General features: G+C 37.0%; 1 pseudogene; it reads right to left on the reverse strand.

The window, feature by feature from the left end:
* Positions 1-12,331: 12,331 nt before the first annotated feature.
* Positions 12,332-26,328, reverse strand: LOC107832662 (ABC transporter A family member 7-like; annotated as a pseudogene).
* Between the last annotated feature and the right edge of the window lie 622 nt (positions 26,329-26,950).

Raw genomic sequence — 26,950 nt, forward strand, 5'->3', positions numbered from 1 at the left:
TAGGATAAAATCTGTGATCATGTCAATGCTTCAGAAATCCTGATTGTAGTATGATATCTGTGTGAGTACCAGTGAGAGTTCTAATTATGGTTACTCTTTTTGAACTACTGTCAATACTTCTTGAATGTCCTATTTAAAATTGTTAGCATGTGCCTTATGATAAAGGTTATTGATATTTATTTATCATTGAAGCTATTTGAAATGTATCTATATTCGTATTTCTTCGGAAAGCATCAACTGTATTAATGAACATGTAATGTTGTTAACTCTCTTCGGGGATTTAGTTGTAATTGTTAACCTACCCTCTCCTAATTCCGTCGTATGTTTAGTCGCAACTGTTAGCCTGCACTTCTGTTAACATTTTCAAAAGTCTCAATCAGTATTGTTAACCTATGTATACTTAAAAGGCAAGGCTTAGTTAACATGTCACTAGTGTAATTAAGTGTTATTAAGACAAATACACATGTGTTCATGAGTCATTACATTCTGCAATTATGGTCTCTCTACCCTTAAGATGCTTGCCCACAGATATTTGATTTCTTTATAGCAGCATGTTAAAGTATGTTTGAAACTTATTTTCTTTGGGACTGTATAATGTGTTAATCATCTATTTAGTTTGGAAATGGTTATGATAGTGTAAATAAATTGTCTTGTAGTCTTATGATATTCTGTTTGGCCCTTATGAGAAAGGTATAAACTTCCGTAGTATGATATTACTATGGTGATCCGTTTACATTGAAAGTACCTCATTGGCACTTAAACCTGTGAGGAAGAGTGAATCGCTAATGGTTAGGGATATTTGAAAATAGAGTTTAACTTTTGGTTGGGTTGCTCTCCCTAGCACAAGCATTGCCCTGAGCCTTGAGACCCTTGGGAACTTTGAAGTGTCAGGGGATTCAAAAGGAGCTTTGACTTTGAGTGGAACTCTACCTTATTATCTAATCCAGTGAAATTCAATACTCCTTTTGGGTTTAGTGTTTAATGACAACGAAAGGTTTTCAATGTAAATGACTTTACCATATATGACCCCCACATTAGTATAACCTTTCATGATATTTAGTTATTGTTAGTTGTTATATTTTGTTCAAGTCCGTCACTTACATATTTCATGTATGATTGTATTTATATAATATTATTTCTAGTGACTTTCTTTCTTTGTTTTTTGGACATGCACAATCATTGGGCCTGCTGAGTTCTCAAGGAACTCAGGCCCAAACATCACACCATGCATCTGAAAATCTGGAGCTTATTGTTGTCTATTCCTGCTGATTACTGGCCTACCTCTTTCAGGACCAAACTAGAGTCACTCTTCACTCCTTTACTGCTTCATTATATTTTGTTATTATATTCTTTTATATGAATACGACGCTGCTCTCTTCATATTTGATTTAATATTTTACTTTATATTTTGAATTATATAGACAACTAAGGCAAGCCTTAAAAGATATAGGGTTAAAAGAAATATTAGGTAGTAACCAATTCTCCATTCGTTAATCATGTACTTCTCACGTTACTAATATGCTATGTTTTGCTAACCCTTTCATGAAGATTTTGAAGCTGAAAATAACTTAGCAAAGACGACAACCCCTTTTTCCAAAACCAGAAACGAATTGCAAGGCTAGCCTTCTAAAAAAAATTGACTCTTTCAAAACTTAAATGCTGCCTCCCAGCAAAGACTTTCAAAACTATTCCCACAAGTCTAATGTTTAAGTGATTTCAGAAGCCAAGGTATATCTTAGACTCACTTGCTTAAAACATTGTTATCTTATTAGAATTATATGAACACCCGTCCTTTAAAAACAAAGTGTTTTATTACTTAGACCTTTCTACATGCTTCATACAGACCACTCACATACATAGTTTTAGAACTCTTTTAACTACACCAACATTAGTTTTCAAGACTCTTTCTAAACTCATACCCCTTTTAAATCTAGGCTCCATTTTATTATTCTCATACTCAACACTTAGATACACAATAAGTCGTACCCTTTAACATCGCTTAATCATAATGCAAACAACTAATCCTTTAAACCTAGTCTAAGTCCTATGGAGCTGCATCAGGTAGATTTTAAGGAGTGCCTAATACCTTTCCCTTCGAATAACAAGAACCTTTATCCAAAATCTCACCGGCTAGCAAACCAATAAAGAATGACTTTAGTAATTAAATAGGAACCCTTATATACCATTAAATATTAGGTGGCGACTCTCTTTTATCAAAAACAGAGAAATCATAAGTGGAATCTTATTTTTACTCGTGCAAAATAGGGTGCAACAAATATAACTCGAATATGACTAAATATGAAAAGAGGAACACATGAGAGAACTGTCAAACAAGCCAAACATGCATAACTCCCCACCGATATCATACTGCGAATCCAATCCAAAAAGAAAAAAACAAGACACACGCAACAACCATAATGAATCTTACCCAAATATGATACCACTGCGATGCATAGCCCAGCACAGACACCTATTCACAAAGAACACAGGGTCCCCATCCTCCACTAGGAATCGCGAGTAAGGTAAATATCTCCGCGACTAAACCATTCTACTAACTCAGCCTCGTAAAACCAAAACCACAACACATAACAACTTCCCATACCTGTAGAGAACCCAAACCACAAGTCGGGCCAAAAAATCTTAAGATCGCATCACATCCTACCGTATTAACTAACAGAAAGTCTATCCAAGTCTCATGACCCTTAACAACAACCAACAAGATAGACACGACTATCATAATAGAATTCCCCAACTGGCGGGAACACATGAACATAGTACAAGAATCACAAAACACAACTATATCTGAAGCAAGGTAGGATGAATCTTACCAATAAATGGGACTGGATTGAAATAACACAAATACGTGTCTATAATCAACCGAAACCATACATGTAATGACATCATCTGGTGCATCAGCCTTCGTCCAACTAGGAAGAGCATAAAAATGTACACGGACTCCCTCTCTAGGGAGACCTCCACCATCCTGACCTCTACCCCTAGCTGGCGGTGCAAGTATAGCAGCAATTGGAGTGGAACTCATAGCCCAAATACCACGTTGTGGCACATATGCCCGGAGTCTGGGGCAATCTATCACCATGTGGCTAGTATCTCCACACTTAAAGAAAATTCTTTGTAGACGTAGCTGTGGAAGTTATCTGGCATGGGTACTCTAGGGACCCACGAATATATGAAACACCGCGTAAAGCCTGAAGTGCAAACTGAACTGGCTAACCCACAAAAACTCTACCATGACGTACCCTGCCTCCAAAATAGGAATCAGTAGATCCTCCTAGTCCACGAGGCATCCTAGCCTCCCTATCATCTCTCTCTTAGCCCCAAATACCCTCTAATCTAGAAGAGATCTCTACCACCCGTTGAAATGGAACATCTATCTCCAACTCTCGAGCCATGCTGAATCAGATACAATAGTTGAGCCCCTCAATGAACCTACGGAATTTCTCTCTAACTGTAGAAACCAAATTAGGTGTGTGACGGGTCAAATCATTGAATCTGATAACGTACTTTGATACTGTCATAGTGCCCTGACGCAACTACTCGAACTCTATGCAAAATGCATTCCAAAGGTTCTGGGGAACGAACTCCCTCAAAAACATCTATAAAAACTAAGTCCAAGTGGGTGGCGCTACATCCCCTAGTCTACCTTCCTCATAAACCTGCCACCACTGGTATATTGATCCAGACAAATGAAACGTAGTAAAAGCAACTCTGCCCATCTCCACAATACCCATGGTGCGGAGAATACGGTGGCACTTCTCTAAATAACCTTGTACATCCTCGGTAGATAGGCCACTGTAAGTAGGAGGGTGATACTTCTTGAAATTATCAAGTCTCAGTTGCTCCTCCTCAGATGCCCCTAACCTGATGGCTAGACCAGAATAACAGGTTGTGCTGGCATGACACCTGGAACCTGACCAATGTGGTCCCACTGCTCTGGAGTACGGACGGCGGGAGTATAAGATCCTCCCCGATCTGTGAAGTAACTGGTGCAATCGGAATCAGTCCTGCCTGAGCCAATGTACCAAACATGCTCAGGAACTATGTTAAAGTCTCCTAAGGTCTCGGGGTAGCAACAGGCGCCTCCAGTGCCTGTCCCCCAACCCGAGTTACTGATGGCTCCTCATCTGTTGCTCTAGCAGGCATTCTATTTGTACCATGTGCTCCTCCTCGGCCTCTTCCCTAGCCCCTAGCAACACCGGCTCTAGGGCAGCATCATTAGTAACTACAACTCGTGTTCTCACTATCTGTGAGAGAATATGATGACAAGGCTCAAACTCCAGAATCAATAAACTTTGTAGCCTCTTGAAGATAAGTATAGATATCTCTGTACCGATCCACAAGACTCTATTAAACTTGCTTATGACTCGTAATACCTATGAACCTAGAGCTCTGATACCGACTTGTCACGACCCCAATTTCTCTTCATACGATGTCGTCATGACACCTAGTCTCTACGAGTAGATAAGCCTAACACTTACTGAATTAATAATCGATTTTAACCAAGGACTATTAAATATAAATCAGAAATTTTTATGTAAAGCCAATAATCCAAAGTGGGTATATAACATCCCAAAACTGGTAGCACAAGTAATAAACTCTATTGTGTTTACTAGAAATCTCTAAGTACAATTGTTCCATAATAGAAATAAACAACAAAAAGTAAAATTTCAGAAGGTTCCTCCGAGGAATGTGTACGCGACGTCGAGTGTACCTTGAAGTCTCCACAACAATGCTCGATCAGCTATCTAATGATCAACACGCTCTGAGGAACCAGGATTTTCACAAAAATATGCAGCAAGTATAGCATGAGTACATCACAGCGATATCCAGTAAGTATCAAGACTAACCTCGGTGGAGTAGTGACGTGGAACAATCAAGACCCCTGCTAGACATAATAGCCTGTGCAAATATGAATATAAGACTAACAGGGAACAATGTAAAGCTAAACATGGTAAGAACAATGTTACAACAATTGCATTAAGAAATAGAAACAACAATTAACAATAAGGAGCCAACAGGTAAATATGTCGTGAGGTAAGCAGAATACAGATAAAGTCCAGTGAAACTAAGTAGGGAAAAACAAGTAACATCCCAATAAAACAATCGCTTTCACATAAGGTTTATAAAAGAGTTTCCCCAAGACATCACACCTCGTAATCACAATTCACGGGTCCCAAGTCACGAACCCTAATCACTTGGCATCATGTGCCCACATTACAAATCACAACCATACGGACAACTCACGTGCCAATACCATCAGTACCTCATATCTGCATGGACAACTCACGTGCTAAAAGAGTGACAATATCTCATATCTGCACAGACAACTCACGTGCTAGTAATAACAGTACCTCATAACTGTACGGATAACTCACGTACTAATAGTAATAATATCTCATATCCATACGGATAACTCACGTGCCAATTGTGCAACTCTCACGCAGAAGGCAGGTATATAAGAATACATGTAAATGATCATCAAACATCAAAGTTCATACTCCAAGACAAACATATGTGACAAATTATGATGTATGCTTGTGTGAGTGGACTATCACAATTCGATTCAATCAAGTAAGATCAGAGATAACGAATGGCACATAGGAAACAACACAACAAAACTGTATTATGCATGTCTCACATAAGGTAGGCACACCACTACACAAATATCATCAATAACAATGCCCCCGGGCCATCACAAGTCATCATAAATCATTCCTGACATAGCCCCCTTGTCTCGCCGCATGCACAATAGTAAAGTAAATGCCTGCCTTGTCTCGCCACACGCGCATAATAATATTTCTACTTGTCTCTCCACATGCAAAAACCCCATATATAGCCCATTTTGTCACGCCACATGTGCAATATCAATAATAACAATATAATAGCAAAGACAACTCATGTACGAACACCCCGACAATCCTCTCAACACTATCATGTGTTCCAAAAAATATAACAACACAATATAAGAACTTGAACCATATGTGCTTATATGCCACAACATTTCCTTAAAACAATTTCAATATCACAATTACACATAGCCCTCGGCTCAACAACACTGATTACAACATCAAAAATAATAACACGAGAGTACGACAAGTAAATCAACACAAAGAAACGAAAGAATGAGCTCACAATGAAAGACATGACAAGTAATAATGGTTTCAAATCAAAATTTATCAACAGTGGGAGAGATAATATGTAGCAACAATATAAAATAAGAGTAACTCAACAGTAGGAGAGATAACTTATAACAATGACTTCAAATAAGGATAAGTCAACAATGGAAGAGATAATAATAACTTTAATTAAGAACAATCAACTACGGAAGAGATAACATGGAAATAAAAGAGATAACAACTTCAATTTAAGCATATAAGAGAACATTTGGTAATAAAGGGTAGAACATAAATCAATCAACTTCAATAATACATGTATGGGTAAATTTAGCAATGGAGGATATAACATTATAAGACAACTTCATTTTGATGTACATAAGAACTGAAGAGTCTTAACCGTTCAAATTCCCACATATAATTCATGTATACACTCATCACCTCATGTACACGTCTTTCACGTAGTTAAAATAGTACAAACAAACCAATTCCTATGGGGTAGTTCCTCAACACAACGCTAGGCAAGATGTTTACCTCAAAAGCGCTTAATCAATACTCTAAAATAGCTTTCCCTTTACAATTTACCTTCGCTCTGCTCAAATCTAATCAAAATCGACTCAATAACATCAAAATATAAGAGAGAAATCAATTCTAATAATTAAAGCTGGGATTTTTACACAATTCCTGAAAAGTCAACCCCGGGCCCACCAGGTCAAAACCCGGGTCCAAGGGTAGATTTCGAGTACTCATAACCCCACGAGTCCATACATGTATTTTGTTTCAAAATCCGAGTTCAAATTAACTCTTAAAACTCAAATTCTTATTTTTTAAAACATAGACAAAGTTTCTCAAAATTTCACTTTGATTCTCACAATTTTGATGTTAAAACTCAAATATAATCATGTAAAATAGTTGAAAATTGAACAAAATCACTTACCCAATGATTGAAGATGAAATTTCATTGAACAAAATCACATACCCAATGATTGACGATGAAATTTCTTCTTAAAAATCGCTTCCTACTGAGTCGGGGGTTCCAAAATATGAAAAATGACACAAAAATCCCGTCCCTCAGCTCTTATGTCCAGTCGCAAATGCGAACCCTACCCCGCAAATGCGAGAATATTATCGCAAAAGCGAAACACCTCACAAATGCGACATTTTGTTCGCAAACACCCCTGCTACAGTCACAAATGTGACATTTTGTTCGCAATTGCGAACCACATAAACCTCGCAAATGCCCTGTCTGATCGCAAATGCAAAAAATCTTGCCCATCCCAACCAACGCAATTGTGAACGATGAGTTCAAAAATGCGAACCTAGCAGTCTCAGCCTATTATTGCAAAAGCAACATATATCTCGCAATTGCGAGACCTGCAAGACCTGATCACACCAGTAAATTTTAACTCTTCCAAACACTCCAGAACGCGTCTGAAACTCACCCGAGCTCTCGAGGCTCCTAACCAGATATCAGCAGAAGTCTAAAAACATAATACAAACTCGCTCGCACTATAAAACCATCAAAATAACATCCGAAACATTGAATCGGGCCTCCAAAGCACATAAAATTCAAGAACTGCTAAAAACACAACCGCACGTCTAATTCCTATCAAATCAACTCGTAATGACGCCATACTTTATGGATAAGTTCCAAATTATAAGACAGACCTATTCTAATTCCTGAATCAGAAATACAAATGCGATATCTACGAAGTCAACCTACGGTCAAACTTATCAAAATTTTAAGCCTTTAAATTGTCAACATACGATAATTCAACACAAACCAACATACGAACCTCTTAATTAAATTATGGGCATACGCCCAAGTTCAAAATGATGATACGAACCTATCAGATCCATCAAAATGATTTTACGGGGTCGTTTCATAAAAGTCAAACCTCGGTCAACATTTTCAACTTAAGCTTCTAAAGTGAGAATCACTCATTCAAATTCATCCTAAAACATCCGAAAATCAAATCTGACCATGTACGCAAGCCATATACAACATGAAGTCATTCAAGACCCCGAACCACTGAACGGATTGCTAAAGCTCAAAATGACATGTTGAGTCGTTACACTTAGCCTCGATGCTCTCTTATTCGGGAAACACTCATATTGATCCACTAGAAATTCAAGTTCGGAATCAACACAGTTACTGCAATGCATTTGAGGCAGAACCAGATGGTGAACCATGGTATCATAAAATAAAACAATTCCCAAAAATAAGGGAATTCCAGGAGCATGCCAAGGGAGATTTAAAAATAACTATAAGGTGACTCGCCAGTGGTTTCTTCCTCAATGGTAAAATCCTGTACAAAAGGGAACCAGATTTGAACTTCTTAAGATGCATAGATTCCTCAAAAGCTGAGCGGATCAAGTGAAGTGCATTCCGGAGTATGTGGACCTCATATGAATGGATATGTCCTAGCAAAGAAAATTCTTCGGGCAGGATATTATTGGCTTACTATGGAGCGAGATTGCTTCAGTTTTGTTTGCAAGTGTCACCAATGCAAGATTCATGGCGACCTAATTGACTCACCTCCGCCGGAGTTGCACCCTATGTCATATCTTTGGCCCTTCATTGCTTGCAGAATGGATGTTATTAGGCCAATCTAGCCAAAGGCTTTAAATGGGCATAGATTCATTTTGGTCGCCATTAATTATCTTACCAAGTGGGTGGAAGCAGTCACCAAGAAAGCAGTGGTAGAATTTGTTCATTCCAACATCATATATCGCTTTGGTATCCTGAAGAACATTATCACTAACAACGCAACCAATCTAAATAGTCATCTAATAAAGGAGGTATGTGAGCAATATAAAATTGTGCATCGCCATTCTACCCCTTACCGACCAAAAGCCAATGGAGCCGTTGAAGCGGAAAACAATAACATCAAGAAGATTCTTAAGAAGATGATCCAAGAGTCCAGGCAATGGTATGGAAAGTTGCCTTTTGCTCTTTTAGGATACCACACAACTGTTTGCACATTTGTTTGTGCAACTCCTTATCTGCTGGTATATGGAACTGAAGCTGTAATATCGGGTGAAGTCAAAATTCCCTCTCTGTGAAACATTGTGGAATCAGAGATTGAAGACGCAAAATAGGTAAAGACCCATTTGGAACAACTAATGCTGAATGATGAAAAACGGCTAGCAGTGGTGTGTTTTGGCCAATTATACAGCAAAGAATAGCACGCGCTTACAACAAGAAAGTTCATCCAAGGCACTTTGAGGTAGGCCAACTCATTTTGAAACACATTCTTCTGCATCAAGTAGAAGCTAAAGGAAAGCTCGCTTCGAACTGGCAAGGACCTTACATCATCAACAAAGTATTACCAAAAAGGTTGACTATTAACGCAAATGCAGTCAAAAGATATTATGTTTGATATATACCCACTGTAGAACTTTCACATATGGTTTCTCGGATCAAGATAACGAAGGCTATAATTTCTCACTATCCGAAATAGGTGTCACCCTTTTGAGCTGTATTTGTCTTCTTTATTTTTCCCTCTTTTTGGAACCTCTGTACTTGTAATAAAAAAAAGAACAAAAAAAGGAGGAAAAAAGAGAAAAAATCCATCAAACAACAAATCTTCTGAGTCAGTGAACTACGTTTGACATAATTTCGAGAAGATCCGTAGGCAGACCTACCCTGGTTTGATCCCATCACAACAAAAATCCACATTCCCGAGTATTCCCAAACTAGGGCAAAAGTTTGTTTTATTTTTTATGATCGCTCTATAAAAATAGTTCCAAAAGTTGTAATTCAGTTCAAGGTTCTTTTCACATTTTCCCGTTAAGACTTTCTGACCGGTCTTTGATAATGTTGAAGTCAACATGCTAAGGGCATTAGACAGCCTGCCACATGCAATATCTTACTCAAGGCTAGAAAAAAAAAGAAGAAATGAGAGTCTTACTAGTAAAAATCCGTATAGAATCATAAGGCGACGGTGAGTAGAGAAATGAGAGAGGTCGGTTAGCAAAACCCGCAAAGGGCACTATTGGCCGAATGAGGATCTTCGATATTAAGGCATGAGCACAACCAAGAACTCAGTTTCAAGATGAACGTTTGCAACGTATTTTGACAATTACACAGCTCATACAGATTAGGCGTCCAGTCGAGATGCATGTCATGATTCATTGAAGTCGGCACATATCTCCAGATAAGTCTCCTTATTCCTTTACCTAAAAGGGACACCTTTTGGTTAAACACAACTCATTTTCGTTTTCAATTACTCTTTTATTTTACCCATAACTTTTCTTTGAGTCCATTTCGATCTAAATATTGCATCAAAAGCAAAGCAAAGAAATGGCTGCAAAACTGGCTAGTGTTTCCAAAAATATATAGAGCACAAGGGCTTGGGGCATATGCAGCATTGACAAAGGCAAGAATCCATCTGTGATCTCCTCTGATAAGCCTAACAAAGTGTTTTAAAGAAATCAAAACTTGCCTAAGCAAGACTTGCATCCTAAGAAAAGCTGATAGCATTGCGAACACAAACTAGTACTGGGTGCAAGACAACTAAGTTTGCTTTTTAAAGAAAAATATTCTTAGGGACAAGGTTCGGTGGTACCATATACATTCGGATATGAAACAATGGGGGCAACGATGGAAAGTCAAGGCTTCCAGAAAGCAATGCAAAGTATCCGAGCAACTCGGTACCACACTGGCAGAATCAATTCTCCGACGGCAGGGTGGCCGCAAATTCAAATAACTCAAGGCAGCAAAGCCACAAATCGTCCACCACTTTGAAAACTCTGAAATTTTTCTTTATTTGCAGAAGGAATAAAGTAGTGCAGAATGGCGATTCGCAAAAAACTAACGCCACCGAAACGAAGTTTTCTCAAACCTCCACTTTCTTTTACTTTTCTAGCATGCACATAGCCTTTTCATTACTATTCACACCTTTCCATATAGGAAACACAAAATCAAAGAGGACTATAACCTAACTCTTGTAGAACCTTTCCACATAGGAGAATTCAGCTTATTTCGGGTAAAGGTACCCTTCGCCTAGAGCAGTTTCAGCTAACTTGGGTAGAACTATTTTGATGGAGGGATTCAGCGTATTATCATTGTAGTAGTACAGGGCTCCAATTCTCGGTTACATTTTCCTTTCAGTAATACAGGGTGCGAACCCCTAGTTATATTCCATTTCAATAATACAAGGCGCCAACCCCTAGTTATATTCTCTTTCAGTGATACATGGCGCCAACTCCTGGTTACATTATATTTCAGTGATACAGGGCGCCAACCCCTGGTTACATTCTTTTCTAGTGATACAGGGTGTCAACCCCTGGTTACATTACAGTTTAGTGATACAGGACGCCAACCCCTAGTTACATTCCTTCCTAGTGAGGCGCCAACCCCTGATTACATTTCTTTCCAGTAATATAGGGCGTCAACCCCTAGTTACATTCCTTTTTAGTAATACAGGGCGTCACCCCTAGTTATGTTGTCTCTCGGTAATATAGGGCACCAACCCCTATAAGGTGAATATTACTTTATTAATTTAGCTATATATGAGTAATATTCATCAATTTTACTTTATAATTCAAATAGAATTTTAAAAAAATATAATTTTCTTACAAAAAATTAATCATTGATGGGAAACACGTACAATGTGTGTACGCTAAGACTAGTTATCTAAAATAATTGAACAGTAATACCAGTTAAAAGCTACTTTAGGTAAGTGTCAGTAAAGATCTGTTGGTAACATGAAAAATAATGTAATTGACCTGTTATAATTAGTTAAGTTAGACTAATAATTTAAATTCTATTTATTTTTTAGCATACACAAGCCAAATCCTTTGAGTAACCGAATCCACCTTTGCATCTACAAGCAAATAATCCTATGTGACACTGGACGACAGGTTTTGCTTGTCTAATATTATACTGTTTTTTTAGCTTATTTGCTATCTTGGACAACTCCCACCTTTTGGTTTCAGTTACATTCATCACCACAAAATCTGGGATAAATTTATCTTTACTAGCATCTCATCTTGTTTATTTAGTAGTAGTCCTTTATTACTTCATTAGTAATTTCTTTACAAAAACCAGATGCGTTTAGTTACTTCAACTGTTTTTTCCTAAAATAGAAATTCTTTACACCCCTTCAAATATCATTCATCTTCATAAGTAGCTCGAGTACACATATATAGGTGAGCTTAAAATATATAAAAAAAAATGTTGGCTAATACTTTGTTGATACAACAACTTCTTTCTATTCCAATGTTGGCATCCTTGTACACATTTACATGACAAATAAAGCCACATATGCGCTGTACTTGATGCATCTACATGAACCTAATTTACTAAGGCAAAAACATCAGATACTGATAATAATTATCACAAAATGAAATCCTTGAATTTCTTTCTTTTTATTCTTTTCTATATCTAATTTGTGTTTGATGCTAGCTGGCATATCATTCATTGAAGGCCTGAGCAGTACTAGCAACCTTGATAAAAACATCCTCTAAAGTTGTATCAGCCATACCCCAAGCATAAACTGTAAATCTACTCTTTGCATTCTCAACTAGTTGAAATACATCAGCAATTTTTACTTCATGCTTTGGCAATTCGAACTTCTGTGTCCCTGATAAATGGTATACATTATTGGCATTTTGGCATAGGCGTCGCACCATGTTCTCAACTTCCACCTCATTATCAGATGATATTGTGATGGAAAACACATAAGAGCCACCATATCTTGCCTTCAACTGTTCACAATATAGTTGGAACGGTTTGAGAATTATGAGAATAAATAAATTCATTCAGCACGCCCAACATTTTACATTGTCGATTATAATTCCAATTGTTGCTAGTTTTGCCTATCATATTGTTATAAGCCATAACAATCACCAAATTCACAGTAGGACCACCACACTTCTGAAATTGAAGTATAGAGCATTTCTATAATTAGAAATTACCTCTTCAGAATTTCCTACACATTGCAAGCTTCCATCAACGAATATTCCTAATCGATCACATAAATAATCTGCTTCTTCCATCGAGTGGGCTGAAATGATTATCTTTGTCAGTAATCGCACCATTAATTTTATCAAAAGAGGAACTAGGGAAAACTCGGAAACAAATGAATTTGGGATTTTGCTGACATGTGATTACTGTAGAATGCATGATGTTCCACTATGATTACCTTCAATGAAGTGTTTTACTAGTGAGCCGATGTAGTAATTTTCTACTCGCAACAAGTTTATTCATGTCAAAAGGGAAAACAAGGAAACTAGAGATGGAAAGCAGATTTAATAGTGAGAATTATCGCTCTGCCTTTCCGTGCATTCTTCACGACGGTCCACAAGGTATTTCTTGAAGCTGGATCAAGTCCAGTACTGGGCTCATCTAGGTAGACAACCTGGTAAATTTGCATATACACACACACACAGTATCATAAGTAAGGAAGAAGAAATGAAGACATATCCAAATGTATTTTCGCTCCAGGAAATATGACAGGATAGGCATATATACCTTGGGATTTCCTATCAGTGAAATAGCAACACTTAGCCTTCTCTTCATTCCACCACTGTATATCCCAGCTTGCTTGTCAGCAACGCCTCCGTTAAACAAGTTGAGACTTTTAAGAGAGTCTTCAACTGCCTTTAAGTTGTAACAAGTACTTTCGCAGGTTAAGATCTATTTACAAGTCTTCCTCCTAAGCTAGGGTATCAATTTAGAATGGGTCCATAACTTACTTGATGTAAAACCGCTCCTTTAAGATTTTTAAGCCTTCCATAGAAAAGTAGGTGCTCCCTTCCAGTTAATGTATCCCAAAGTAAGCTGTAGATGATTTTCCAAAAGGTGGAAGACAAATTAGTATTTGGAGGTAGGAATCAGATGTCAACTTGACTTTACAGTGCACTGTTTCATACTCATGCTGAGGACATACACCCATGACGGTGTATATCTTATCCATCTCTTTATTTATATCCAGACCGTCAACATATGCAGCACCAGAGCTTGGCTTTATGAGCCCAATCATCTGTTAGCAAAAGGTTGGCTACTAAGATCAAATTTTATGTTTTAGCAACCCAAGTAATAAACAAAAGCTAATGTTGGATAGCATATCTAGGCTACAGAATGATGGATACTAAGACAAAGTCGTAAGGATTTGAACAAATCAAAGTCACTAATTTTAGAGATAAGATAACATTTTGCAAAATATATTTTCAGAAGATTGAGATCACAGAACTGACCATACTAATAAAAGAAGTTTTGCCAGCACCGTTCGGGCCAAGCATACCAAAGCATTCCCCTTCGGGCACAGCAAGCGACAGTCCTCTCACCGCATATTTATCTGGATTTCCATCTCTCCGGATAAACCTTTTTCAGGTTGTCAACAACGATGGGATGACCTGTTGTCGACCCAAGTACCATCTGTTCAACCCTTTCTCTCTGTTCAAAGGAGGGGACATGGTCAAATTTGTGGATACAAAACAAACATAGTAATTAATGAGATGGAATCTTCAACCCATCCCATTTTATGTGATTGTTGGAAAGGGGATGAACTTCAAGAGACGTGGAAAACTATTATATCAGCAGATCAAGTCTTATAACTTTCGTGTTGCAAATTGTGAAGCGAACACCATAGTTTTCTGTAGACCTTTTTGTGGTCTTTTATCCTAACAATGGCTTATCTAGAACACTCATGCTCTTGTTTGTGTGGTCATGCATTTAGGCTTACAACTTGGTGCTAAAGAGAATAAGCATAATAGAGTTGAGCTTTTATGAATGGAAAAATAAAAAGTAAATGAATTTCAGCTCACCTCTTGGGCAACATCTTCTTTCTCCTTTTCAAGACAAACTCCAGAATCCTTCTTTTCTAATAGGTTCATAGTGGATTGTGACTGCTTCTTGCGGGAGTTACCCAAGAAAAATAGGGGACTTTTCCCTGATGATGTGATCTGGTCTAGGTAATAAGCAAGAAAGAGAACCACTATCCACTCTATGAACATAATAATCAAAACTTCTTTCATCCCATTGCCGGGATCATTCAAATCTTTCCATGTCATACCATCTGGTTGGCCCGTATAAACACTAGAGCCACTATATTCGCCTAACTCAAATAATCCACGATAAAGAGAAAATACAGGGTATACCTCCAAAAGTAAAATCCACCCTCCTACAATCATTTACCACAATGTTAGCAGTATGTAGAAACATGAAGCAAAATGCAAACCACCAAAAGACGTATAATCTAGTGGATACTGGCGGGACGTGGAAGTCCTCAAACAATACGTGTTGGTTCGATTCCTAAAGATTATATCATTATGCTTGATGTAGAAGACAAGGAAAATAAGTCACGATCAATTGCGTCATTGTCTTTGGTAAGATGAGGACCATTGTTACCCAGAAACTGAAGACATAAAATGGAAAGGTCCAAATTTTTTCCTTTTTTCTATGAAGAGTCTCACCAACCAACCAAGCAACTGTAAAACCTCCAATATGCTAATTCTATAATGCCAACCTTCCTAATATAAACACACGAATAAAGTGTTTCAAGAAAAATAAGTTATCTGCAATGTGGAGGATGACTAGTATGATGCGGCTAGGAGAAGTATGATAAATAGTAGAGCTAGATCATGAAAGTGTTATGCGTGTGTTCTCAACTTACTTGATACTGACGTATCTGAAAGAAAGTGATCGAAAAAGAATCCTCCTAAGAGACCGCTTGCAAACACCACCATGTAGCCCATGACTGATACAGATGTGGATGAATTAGTTTAATATCACATGTTATTTGCAATAGCGAGAGCTAGTAAGGATATATATCATACCTGTGGCTGTCTTAACATTTGAGAAAAATGTGGCCAGAAGAAAAGCAAGTGAGATTTGCAAGTTTATGTAGATGAAGTAGAACACGAACTGGATGCTGTAAGCATTATAACGAAAGGTCTTTATCGCTGCAGAAGAAAAAAGATATATTATTTAGCCACTAAATTTGAGTTTACGGAAGGAATCAATTTATAAGCTGCAGCATTACCGAAAAGCGAGCCAAACCCCACAAAGCATAACATGTAGAGAGACTATACAACAAGAAAATAGGCATAAGTAATCATCCAATAGGGGACGTCCTTAAGTCCATGCATTTTCATCATGATTCGTAGTTTCTGTTGCTTTTCATAAACCAGAGCTACAAAAGCAACCTGTAAATAGTTAATCACATAATGAATACGAGCAACTTAAAGAGGGAAATTAAAATAAAACCATATGAAACTGATACCATTAGAATTCTAGGATGAAAACAACATGCAATCTTTTTATTTTATTTTTTGTATGAACGACAAAGAGAAACTAATTAAAGAGGAAATTAAGCTAGTTTTTAAAAGAAGATACATCTCTCCCACATTTTTGGAAAAGCTTAAGGTTGACAAAATAACCAAGTATATATGTAACGCTATGAAAAGAAGCTGAAGCCAATGACTGTTCAAATTGATTGATTACTACACGTATATCATGGGGTGTATACACTAAAGTTTAGATTGCCTTAAACAAACATATTTTTTTAGCTCTCCAGAAAAATAAGTAACTTTTTCACAGACCATTAGTCAGCAGAAAAATAGAAACAAGTTAAATATATCGGGTATGATTGAATACAAAGTTTCTCCTCATGAGAAGAGGCCAACACTGTTGATTGTCAAAAGTCCCACGTCGGTGGGTGACAATTTGGGTTTGGAAATTTTTTCCTATAAAAGGAGGCCTAATGTTAATGATTTTTACACACTTCTCATTTGTCTTCTTATCTTCTTAAGACATTTGTATCTTCTCTCTTTAGTATTATTTCACTTGTATTTTTGGAGTGAAATAAAATATTGGTTGTGTCCGAGGAAGTAGGCAAAATTGGCCGAACCTCGTAAATTCTGGTGTTCCTTTTATTGTTGCTTTATTGTCTTATTTATTATTTGGTGGCTGCCATAATTTTTGTTATAGTAGTTGTGACTCATTCACACTATATACATTTGGCTTCCGCAACAATTGGTATCATAGCCAAGGTACTGTGTAAGTATGCTTTGTGGTTGCAGCATAGTCTGATCTTCCACATCAGAAAAGATTTATCTTGGTACTGTGTCAAGGTTTTGTCTTAGTATGCTCTGTTGTTGCAGCTTAGTCTGATCTTCCACACCAGAAAGGAAATAATCTTGATTTGTGTCCTCAGCTATTAAATAATATTCGTGTCAAAATGGGAGACAATAAACAAGAAGAATTTACATCAAGTGTCAATAATACGTCATCGTTGGCATCCTCTCTTATGGCAAGAATTGTGTCAAATGCAAAATTTGCGGTAGAAATTTTTGACGGATCATGACATTTTGGGATGTGACAAGGTGAGGTTCTAGATGTCCTTTTTCAACAAGGGTTGGATCTTGCCATTGAAGAAAAGAAACCAGATGTTATTGGAGAAGAAGATTGGAAAATTATCAACTGTGTTGCTTGCGGTACCATTCAATCCTACCTTGCTAGAGAGCAGAAATATCCATACACAAAGGAAACTTCTGCAAGTAAATTATGGAAAGCACTGGAGGATAAATTTTTGAAGAAAAATAGTCAAAATAAATTGTACATGAAGAAGAGACTGTTTCGCTTCACCTATGTTCCCGGTACCACAATGAACGAACATATCACCAGTTTCAATAAGTTGGTCACAGATTTGCAAAATATGGATGCAACTTTTGATGATGGTGACTTGGCCTTGATGTTGTTGGGGTCACTTCCTGATGAGTACGAGCACCTTGAAACTATTCTACTCCATGGGAATGACGAAATTTCTCTCAGAGAAGTTTGTTCGGCTTTGTACAGTTATGAACAAAGAAAGAGAGAAAAACAAAAGGGCGGAGAAGGAGAAACACTGGTTGTGAGGGGTCGTCCTCAAAATCAAATGAGGACATAGAAGGGAAGATCCAAGTCAAGATCTAGACCCAGCAAAGATGAATGTGCCTTTTGTCGAGAAAAGAGACACTGGAAGAAAGACTGTCCAAAGTTGAAGAATAAGGCCAAACATAACAATGGAAAGGCCATTATGGATTCAAATGTAGCTGATTGTGATGATTCAGACTTCTCATTAGTTACAATAGAGCCATCAACATCATCAGACATATGGTTGATGGACTCGGCTTGTAGCTATCATATGTGTCCCAACAGGGACTGGTTCGTGGATTTTCAAGAAGGAGAATATGGAGTCATCCACACAGCGGATAACGGCCCTCTTACCTCATATGGCATTGGTTCAATACGATTAAGGAATCATGATGGAATGATCAGAACATTAACAGATGTTCGATATGTACCGAATTTGAAGAAGAATCTCATCTCTGTGGGAGCCCTAGAATCAAAAGGGTTCAAAATCATTGCAGAAAATGGAGTGATGAGAGTATGCTCCGATGCACTAGTGGTAATGAAGGCCAATCTGAAGAACAATAACATGTACTGTTATCGCGGTAGCACAGTTATTAGGACAGCGATAGTAACATCCAGTGACGAAAAAAAGGCAGAAGCAACCAGGCTATGGCACATGCGATTGGGACATGTTGGAGGAAAATCCTTGAAAACTCTATCAGATCAAGGATTGTTAAAAGGAGTAAAGGCTTGCAACTTGGAGTTTTGCGAGCATTGTGTCAAAGGAAAACAAACAAGGGTTAAATTTGGTACAACGATCTATAATACTAAAGGCATTGTTTATTATGTACACTCTGATGTTTGGGGTCCTTCCAAAACACCTTCATTGGGTGGGAAGCACTATTTTATAACCTTTGTTGATGATTTTTCCCGAAGAGTGTGGGTGTATACAATGAAGAGCAAAGATGAAGTATTGGGAATTTTTCTCAAATGGAAGACGATGGTGGAGAATCAAACAGGCAGGAGGATTAAGTGTATTCACACGGACAATGGAGGTGAATACAAAAATGATCATTTCAATAAGGTCTGTGAAAAAGATGGCATCGTCCGACACTTCATTGTCAGACATACACCACAACAGAATGGAGTGGCAGAACGTATGAACCGGACCTTGCTAGAGAAGGTACGGTGTATGTTGTCCAATGCTGGCTTGGGCAAAGAATTTTGGGTTGAGGCAGTTACATATGCATGCCACCTCATTAATCGTCTACCATCTGCTGTTATTGATGGCAAGACACCATTTGAAAAAATGATATGGAAAGCCTGCTGTAGATTATGACTCTTTGTACGTATTTGGTTCAACTTCATATTATCATGTGACAGACTCAAAATTGGATCCAAGTGCAAAAAAGGCTATTTTTATGGGGATTACTTCTTGAGTCAAAGGATATCGCTTATGGTGTCCTATGACAAAGAAAGTAATATTCAGCAGGAATGTTACCTTTGATGAATCTGCTATGATAAATAAGGTAACAGAAGATACCAAACAAAATGATGGTGCTTCTAAGTAGGTGGAGTTTGAGGGAAAATTTATTTTTCCTATACAAGAAGCAGAGGAGGAAACAAATGAAGATTATCCTCTGGAAGAAGAGCCAGTAGAGAGGGAGATTCCAACTCAGGAACCTCAACAACAACTTGAATCAATTGCAAATAGCAGGCCAAAAAGGACAATAACAAAACCCGTTCGTCTTATAGAGACGGTTGCTTGTGCCGCCTCAATTGTAGCTGATGATGTTCCTACCACTTATAAAGACGCAGTCCAAAGTTCAGAAGAAGATAAGTGGAGGATTGCCATGAATTATGAAATACAATCCCTTCATCAAAATCATACATGGAGATTGGCCAATCTCCCAAAGGGAAAGAAAGCAATTGGGTGCAAATGGGTATTTGCAAAGAAAGAAGGATTTCCTAACCAAGAAGATGTTCGCTACAAAGCAAGATTGGTGGCCAAAGGATATGCTCAAAAGGAGGGAATTGATTACAATGAAGTATTTTCTCCAGTTGTAAAACATTCCTCCATTAGAATTATGTTGGCTTTGGTAGCATAGTTGGATTTGGAACTAGTTCAGATGGATGTAAAAACTGCGTTTTTACATGGAAACTTGGAGGAGGAATTCTACATGACTCAGCCAGAAGGATTCAAAGTTGCTGAAAAAGAAAATATGGTGTGCAAACTTGAAAAATCATTGTACGGATTGAAACAATCTTCTAGACAATGGTACAAGCGATTTGATGAGTTTATGTTGCGGGAAGGGTACAAGAGTAGCAAATACGATCATTGTGTGTATTTGCGCAAGCTTAAAGATGGTTCCTTTGTATATCTTCTCCTATATGTTGATGATATGATGATAGCTTCCAAGAATTCGGAAGAAATTGATAAGTTGAAGATTCAACTGAAGAAGGAGTTCGAGATGAAGGATCTGGGTGAGGCAAAGAAAATTCTTGGCATGGAGATAATAAGAGATAGACGTTCAAAGAAACTCTGTTTATCTCAGAAAGAATATTTGAAAAGAGTACTACAACGTTTTGGCATAGATGAAAAGACTAAGCCAGTTAGTACTCCACTTGCTCCCCATTTTAAGTTAAGTACTACTATGTCGCCAAAAGATGAAGCTGAACGAGAGTATATGTCAAAGGTACCATGCACAAATGTTGTTGGTAGCTTGATGTATACAATGGTCTGTACGAGACCTGATTCACAAGCTGTTGGAGTTATTAGCATATATATGCATAATCCAGGAAAGGAGCATTGGCAAGCTGTGAAGTGGATTCTGCGGTATATTCATAATACTGTAGATGTTGGCTTAGTTTTTGAGCAGGAAGACAATCAGTCTGTAGTTGGATATTGTGACTCGGATTTTGTAGGTGATCTGGACAAACGAAGATCAACTACTGGTTATGTGTTTACTTTTGCAAAGGCACCAATTAGTTGGAAGTCTACTTTGCAGTCAACAATTGCTTTGTCTACAACAGAGGCAGAGTACATGGCTATTACAGAGGCTGTGAACGAGGCAATTTGGCTTCAGGGGTTGATAAAAGAGCTTGGTATTTGACACAAAAGTATCACAATTTTTTGTGATAGTCAAAGTGCTATTCAATTAGCGAAGAACCAAGTTTATCATGCAAGGACGAAGCACATTGATGTTCGGTATCATTTCGTACGAGAAATCATAGAAGAAGGTGGAGTCACGGTGAAGAAAATTCATACTACAGAGAATCCTGCTGATATGCTGACAAAAGTGGTAACTGCGGTCAAGTTTCAACATTGTTTGGATTTGATCAACATTGTTGAACACTGAAGATTGAAGATGAAGACACAACTAAAATTTTGTTATTGAGAGAAAATTGAAGATGTGAAATTTTGCCAAGGTGGAGATTTGTTGAATGGCAGAAATCGGTGGGTGACAATTTGGGTTTGGGAATTTTTCCCTATAAAATGAGGCCTAATGTTTAGGATTTATACACACCTCTCATTTGCCTTCTTATCTTCTTAAGGCATTTGTATCTTCTCTCTTTAGTATTATTTCACTTGTATTTTTGGAGTAGAATAAAATATTGGTTGTGTCCGAGGAAGTAGGTAAAATTGGCCGAACCTCGTAAATTCTGGTGTTCCTTTTATTGTTGCTTTATTGTCTTATTTATTATTTGGTGGCTGTCATAATTTTTGGTATAGTAGTTGTGACTCATTCACACTATATACATTTGGCTTCCGCGACAAACACTAAACTTTAAGTATTAGTAGTTGTTTAGAGAAAAGATATCAGAACAAATGGCATTAATAGAGCTTATTCCACTGACATGCTTGAACTTGTTCCGTCCTGATAAAACAAAACTTATTTTACTTACAGGAAAAAGCTGTAAAATCACCCATGAAAAGAATACTGGTCCAAGTACAGAAATAATATCCATAGCATTCCTAGATCCTTGCTTTGGCATTTCCTTGACAAAAGCAAACATCATATTGGTAGAACCTCCAAGCAAATACTGAAGGAAGGCATTTGATACCTGTACGAACACGTAGTTTAAATTGATTATTGATTAGCTGATTAGCTAATTGATGCACTAGTTTCATTAGCCAAAGTGTAGCACATCAGATGACATTTGTGTTGTTAGCTGTATTAGAAATTAAGTAATTTTAATGGAAGTCAACTTTATTAACCAACTTTCATTAGTTAGTAGAGTCTTAATGACGAAAAACTGCAGAAATAATCTGCTGCTACTTAGCGATCTTGACCATTAGATGAAAATCATTTCATTTCCTTGCATGTATAACTGATAATTTCTATGAGCAACAAACTACTAGTCTTCCCAAAACTTACCATTTAGGGGAGGAAGTAAGTCAAACAAATATTTCTAAGCAGAAATTTTATATAAGCGATCAAATGCTCCACAACATTTTGAACCAGATTGTGACTATATCTAGTCAATGCAGTCATGAAGTATGAAAAAGTTATCAAAGAAAAAAAAAAACAAGTTTCTTTCCTCTTGGAAAGCACATTAAGGATTAATCCAATCATGTTGATAGAAATATGACAATTGTTAAAAAGGAGAGGAACAGCAGGTTTTACATGTAAGAGGGCATGGTAAAGAGCAAAAGATTTACCAAGTTCACCGAAGCAGGCACCCGTGTCATTTTTGTACATTTTCCACTTCCTTCTTCCTTATAGGTAGCATTATACCAAATACTCACATTGAACCTACTTCTATCTGTGTCTAAGAAATCATATGCTGCAAAAGGAAGGAGATCATACAAGTTGTTTATTGATAGTTTACATGATATTAAAAAAGCATAAGGACATGCATGCAAAGAACCTGCTACTATCTCGTTTATTGTTCTCGCTTGATTCCCCTTGTTGTAACCTTTATACAGCTCTTGATTGATCTCAGTGGAATCTTTACGCCACAAGGGCAAACCTTCAAGACATTTCGCCTCTGCAGTAGAACATCAGGAAAGCTCAGAGCTACTTATAAACATCCAGGGGTCGGATGCACATGTTTGTTTTTGTCTAAGACAATAATTTTCATCAATAATACTAAAATAATACAAGTAGTAGTTTTAAACACCAATCTAAATTTTATTCAATAGGGAAAAGTAAGTAAAGCGTCTGCCACACCTTTTTCTATTCTATATTCCTTTGTAGCATTAGCATTTACATACACGAATATAGAAGGCACAGAATTATCAGATTAGATATGATGGACTCTTGGTGAAATTGTTGATGTGCTAAATTCGGTCATAACTATACCTAAATTACGAATGGATTCTAAGAATCAGTGTGCTGGGGCCGAAACATCTCAGAGTTTAAAGACCTTTGGAAGAGAAATTTATCCTGCTTGATTCATAAAGTCTAATAGAATTTCTAAATCTATCTTGTTCAATTTCCACGAAAATGTCGATCCAACACTTATATAAATAAACATTAAACTAAACCAACTTCAGTTTTCAGCTTTTTGAGTTCACATATGCAGAATCTAACACATGAAGAAGATTAAGGTGTTAGGCCAGATAGCAGTAAGAAGCATAAGTCGTACCAACGTCATGGTAACCTTCTATGCTGCCATGATACGTGGAGTTTGGAGAACAATGAGATTGAATACTATAGAGTGAAGCATCTTCTGCATAAGCAGGGTCAATAAAATTCGTGGTGTGGGGTTCAGACGTCGAACCCTGAAAGATAATTCACTATCAAGAAGGGTCAAGGATATATACAGCAGTGAATCTCAAGAAAAACAAAAGAAATGAAAAGGGCCTCACCATGATTAAGGTGGATGGATGGGTATCAGAATCTATAGCTGATTCATCATCGAGCAGGTGCTCACATCAACCTTTGGGGAAATACATTTCCTTTTTAGTTTTTTACCTCAAGTTCTGGTCTATGCTAATGTTCCATCTTTTTCGTTTGAAATTTTAAATCCATCAACTGCTTTTTAATTTGCCCGTTATCGTGATATAGTGAAGGTTGCGCCTAGCCAACTAAAATGTGCTTACTGTTTTCTTTTTCAAAAGAAAACCAAGAAAAAATGGTTGGTTCTTATTGATTAAAGAACAGAAAAAAGAACAAGGAAAATGCTGAGGAACTGGACACATTAATGGTGGAGCCAGGAATCATAATAAGAAAATTCCAAAAAATTAAAAATGTCACACCTAGTATTTGAGTTCTTTGACGAAGGATACACAAATTATATTTTACCCTATTGTGCAATAAAATGTTTTTGCGAAGGAGATTCAACTGACTGCAAGATACAAATTATATATCTCTCTATATATTATTTGTTCCATACAAAGTATAAAACTGCAAGATACCTATGAAGTTCCATATGAATTGGACATACCTGCATACATACATTAGAAAGAAAGAAAGAAAGAAATCTTGGTATGGTACATCAGAATCACAAAAGATAAAGCATACTTTGTTCAAAAGTCTGATTAGTTCCAGTCACAAGTATAATAGCTGGACAAGAACGAGACTTTCTGCATGAATCTTTAGGCAAGTCTGGATATGCAATAAAATCAGTTTGTACAGCAGTATATTCTTGTCCCGGTAACTGTAAAGTGGGTGGCCATTCAATTGGCTTAGTAACTTCACAACTGCTTGCCTGTACCTGATCTGAGTATTCCAGACCACATACATCTGAATCTTTTTTGCAGCCACATTTCGTTTTTGGTCAATTCGTCATTATACCCATAAGAATACCAAGGATATGTAGCATAATAATGAGTACAATAGGAACCGAGATGAGGCGACAATTTGTCTTGACATTTCGTTTCTGCAACAAATCAATCAAAATACCACGAAACTATCACAATTTGCACCAAAAAGGAACATGTACAAAGTCTGTTATACACACACTGCCACAAAAGAAAGCTTGTTTTTGCTTCAGATGAAATGAATTGACAAGGAATCGAACAAAATATACGGGTCAATATCTTGAGATTACTGACGACAATATTAGTAGCTTTCCATAAACTCATCTTATTTATTATAGAAAATTAAATTTTCATTTTTAGAGAAGCCATCACGTTCAATTGACCAAGATGTCTGCTAATATTATCCTCAACAGCATATACAAACAGAAAAACGCAATTCCAAATTATTTTTCCACTTTTTGTCAATGATAAATCTCGTGTACCCTTGCTGAGAATACTACGTTGTTTTGCAATTATTTCCCAGAAGGTTTTATGATGATCCTTAGTTCACCTATGTCGAGGTGGATGATCAGATTCTTTAACATGATATCTTGAGCACCTCCTCTCAAGAAAAAAATAAATAAAAAAGAAAGAAAGAAAAGGAAAAAAAAAAAGTCTAGTAAACTTGGCCAACATTAATTAATTGTGTTAGAGGCTTCCTAAGGAATGTATAATAATCCTGTGGAGTTTAAAATGATCTTATGGAGCTTTACAAGGAGTTTATAATGTTCCTAGCTGTATACAAAAGGAGTTTAAAAGGAGAGCAAAATTTGCACATACAAAGCCAAAAAAAAAATTGTTTTTCCAATATAGAACAAAACATGCAATTTTTCTTTTAATAGGGGCGCGCGAACTTAAGGTGATAAGAAGATTGGCCTTGGCCACCAATTTTTCCGTATCCCATCTATGTGGGACTCAGCACTCTTCGCATTGCCCAGGACTGGAACAATATAAGATGGGGGTCCAATATCGGGTAAACAATGAATTCGGTATAAGATGGGGCCAAAACCAATGAATTAGGATGAGCCTGACTACGTACGATAGCATGATAAGAAACTGGTCCTTCAGCCTAAATCAACCCAAGAAGCGAGGATTGTCCAAGACCATGTAAAAAGATGAATAATGTGGGACTCAAACATAAGATGGCACCCCTCCAAGTGCAATGGAGGCAACCAAACTACGCCATGGGCCTTCTTGACTTGCAATTAGAAAGCGAAAAAAAAGAAAATTGTCTCTGTAATTCAGAGAAAAAGATAATACCTGAAATGTTAAATTCTTCCTAAGCAAAGCATCGGCTTGAGTACAGAAACTCGCTGGAGCTGTCACCGAATCCGCCATTGAAGGACCTCTGTTTCAGCCCCAGTAAGTAAAGTAAAAGAACAATCGTTGATTTTTATTTTATTTTTAACTTACTACAATTGAGTTCGTTAGGAATGAGTAACTAACTCTTAAATAGGGGTTGTTACATAGTAACAGTGAACTGCCATTTCTTTCGGCTTTAAATCTGGCGGTAAGTTGCTGTCTTAATGATTCAATTGCCCTTCGCACGGTTAATTGACCACACAATTTTTCTTCTTTTTTAAATATTTAGAGTTAAAAGCCACAGAAATTCAGATCAAGAAACTAATTTAACAACAACTTGAAATATTGAGAACTCATACCAGCTTCTTCTTCTGAAAAGAATAAAAGAAAGTATTGCAGAATCAATGTGCACTAATCAATTCGACATTTTTCTTTTTTTTTTTTTTGCAATATGACTTGTTTGTCTTCCAAAAACTAGTAGTAATTTCTCGGGGGAAAAAAGAGGTCTTTTTATTTAAAACCTAATAATTTGAATATTGTAATTAACCTCCTAGCACGTTAAGTGTTTGGTTTTAATCTAGTGAACAACTAGACTTGATTTGAAGTTTATGAGTGCTGAATTTGTCGTAGAACTCATAGTTTGTCTTTACAATTAAATATTTATATATATTTAATGAATTTTCTAATATAAATATATGGTATAATTAAAAGCTACTCCCTCCGTTCCAGTTTATGTGAAGTTATTTCCTTTTTGGTCCATTCCAAAAAGAATGACTCATTTCTAAATTTGGTAACAATTTAGCTTAAACTTACAATTCTACCCTTAATGAGAAGCTTTTATAATCACACAAATACTCTAGCTCCCTTTTTGACTTGTTTAGGATCACAAATTACAAAAATCTTCATTTTTTCTTAAACTCTGTGCTC

Source organism: Nicotiana tabacum, chromosome 8 (assembly GCF_000715075.1).
Source record: "Nicotiana tabacum cultivar K326 chromosome 8, ASM71507v2, whole genome shotgun sequence".
In the NCBI taxonomy this organism is placed as follows: Eukaryota; Viridiplantae; Streptophyta; class Magnoliopsida; order Solanales; family Solanaceae; genus Nicotiana; species Nicotiana tabacum.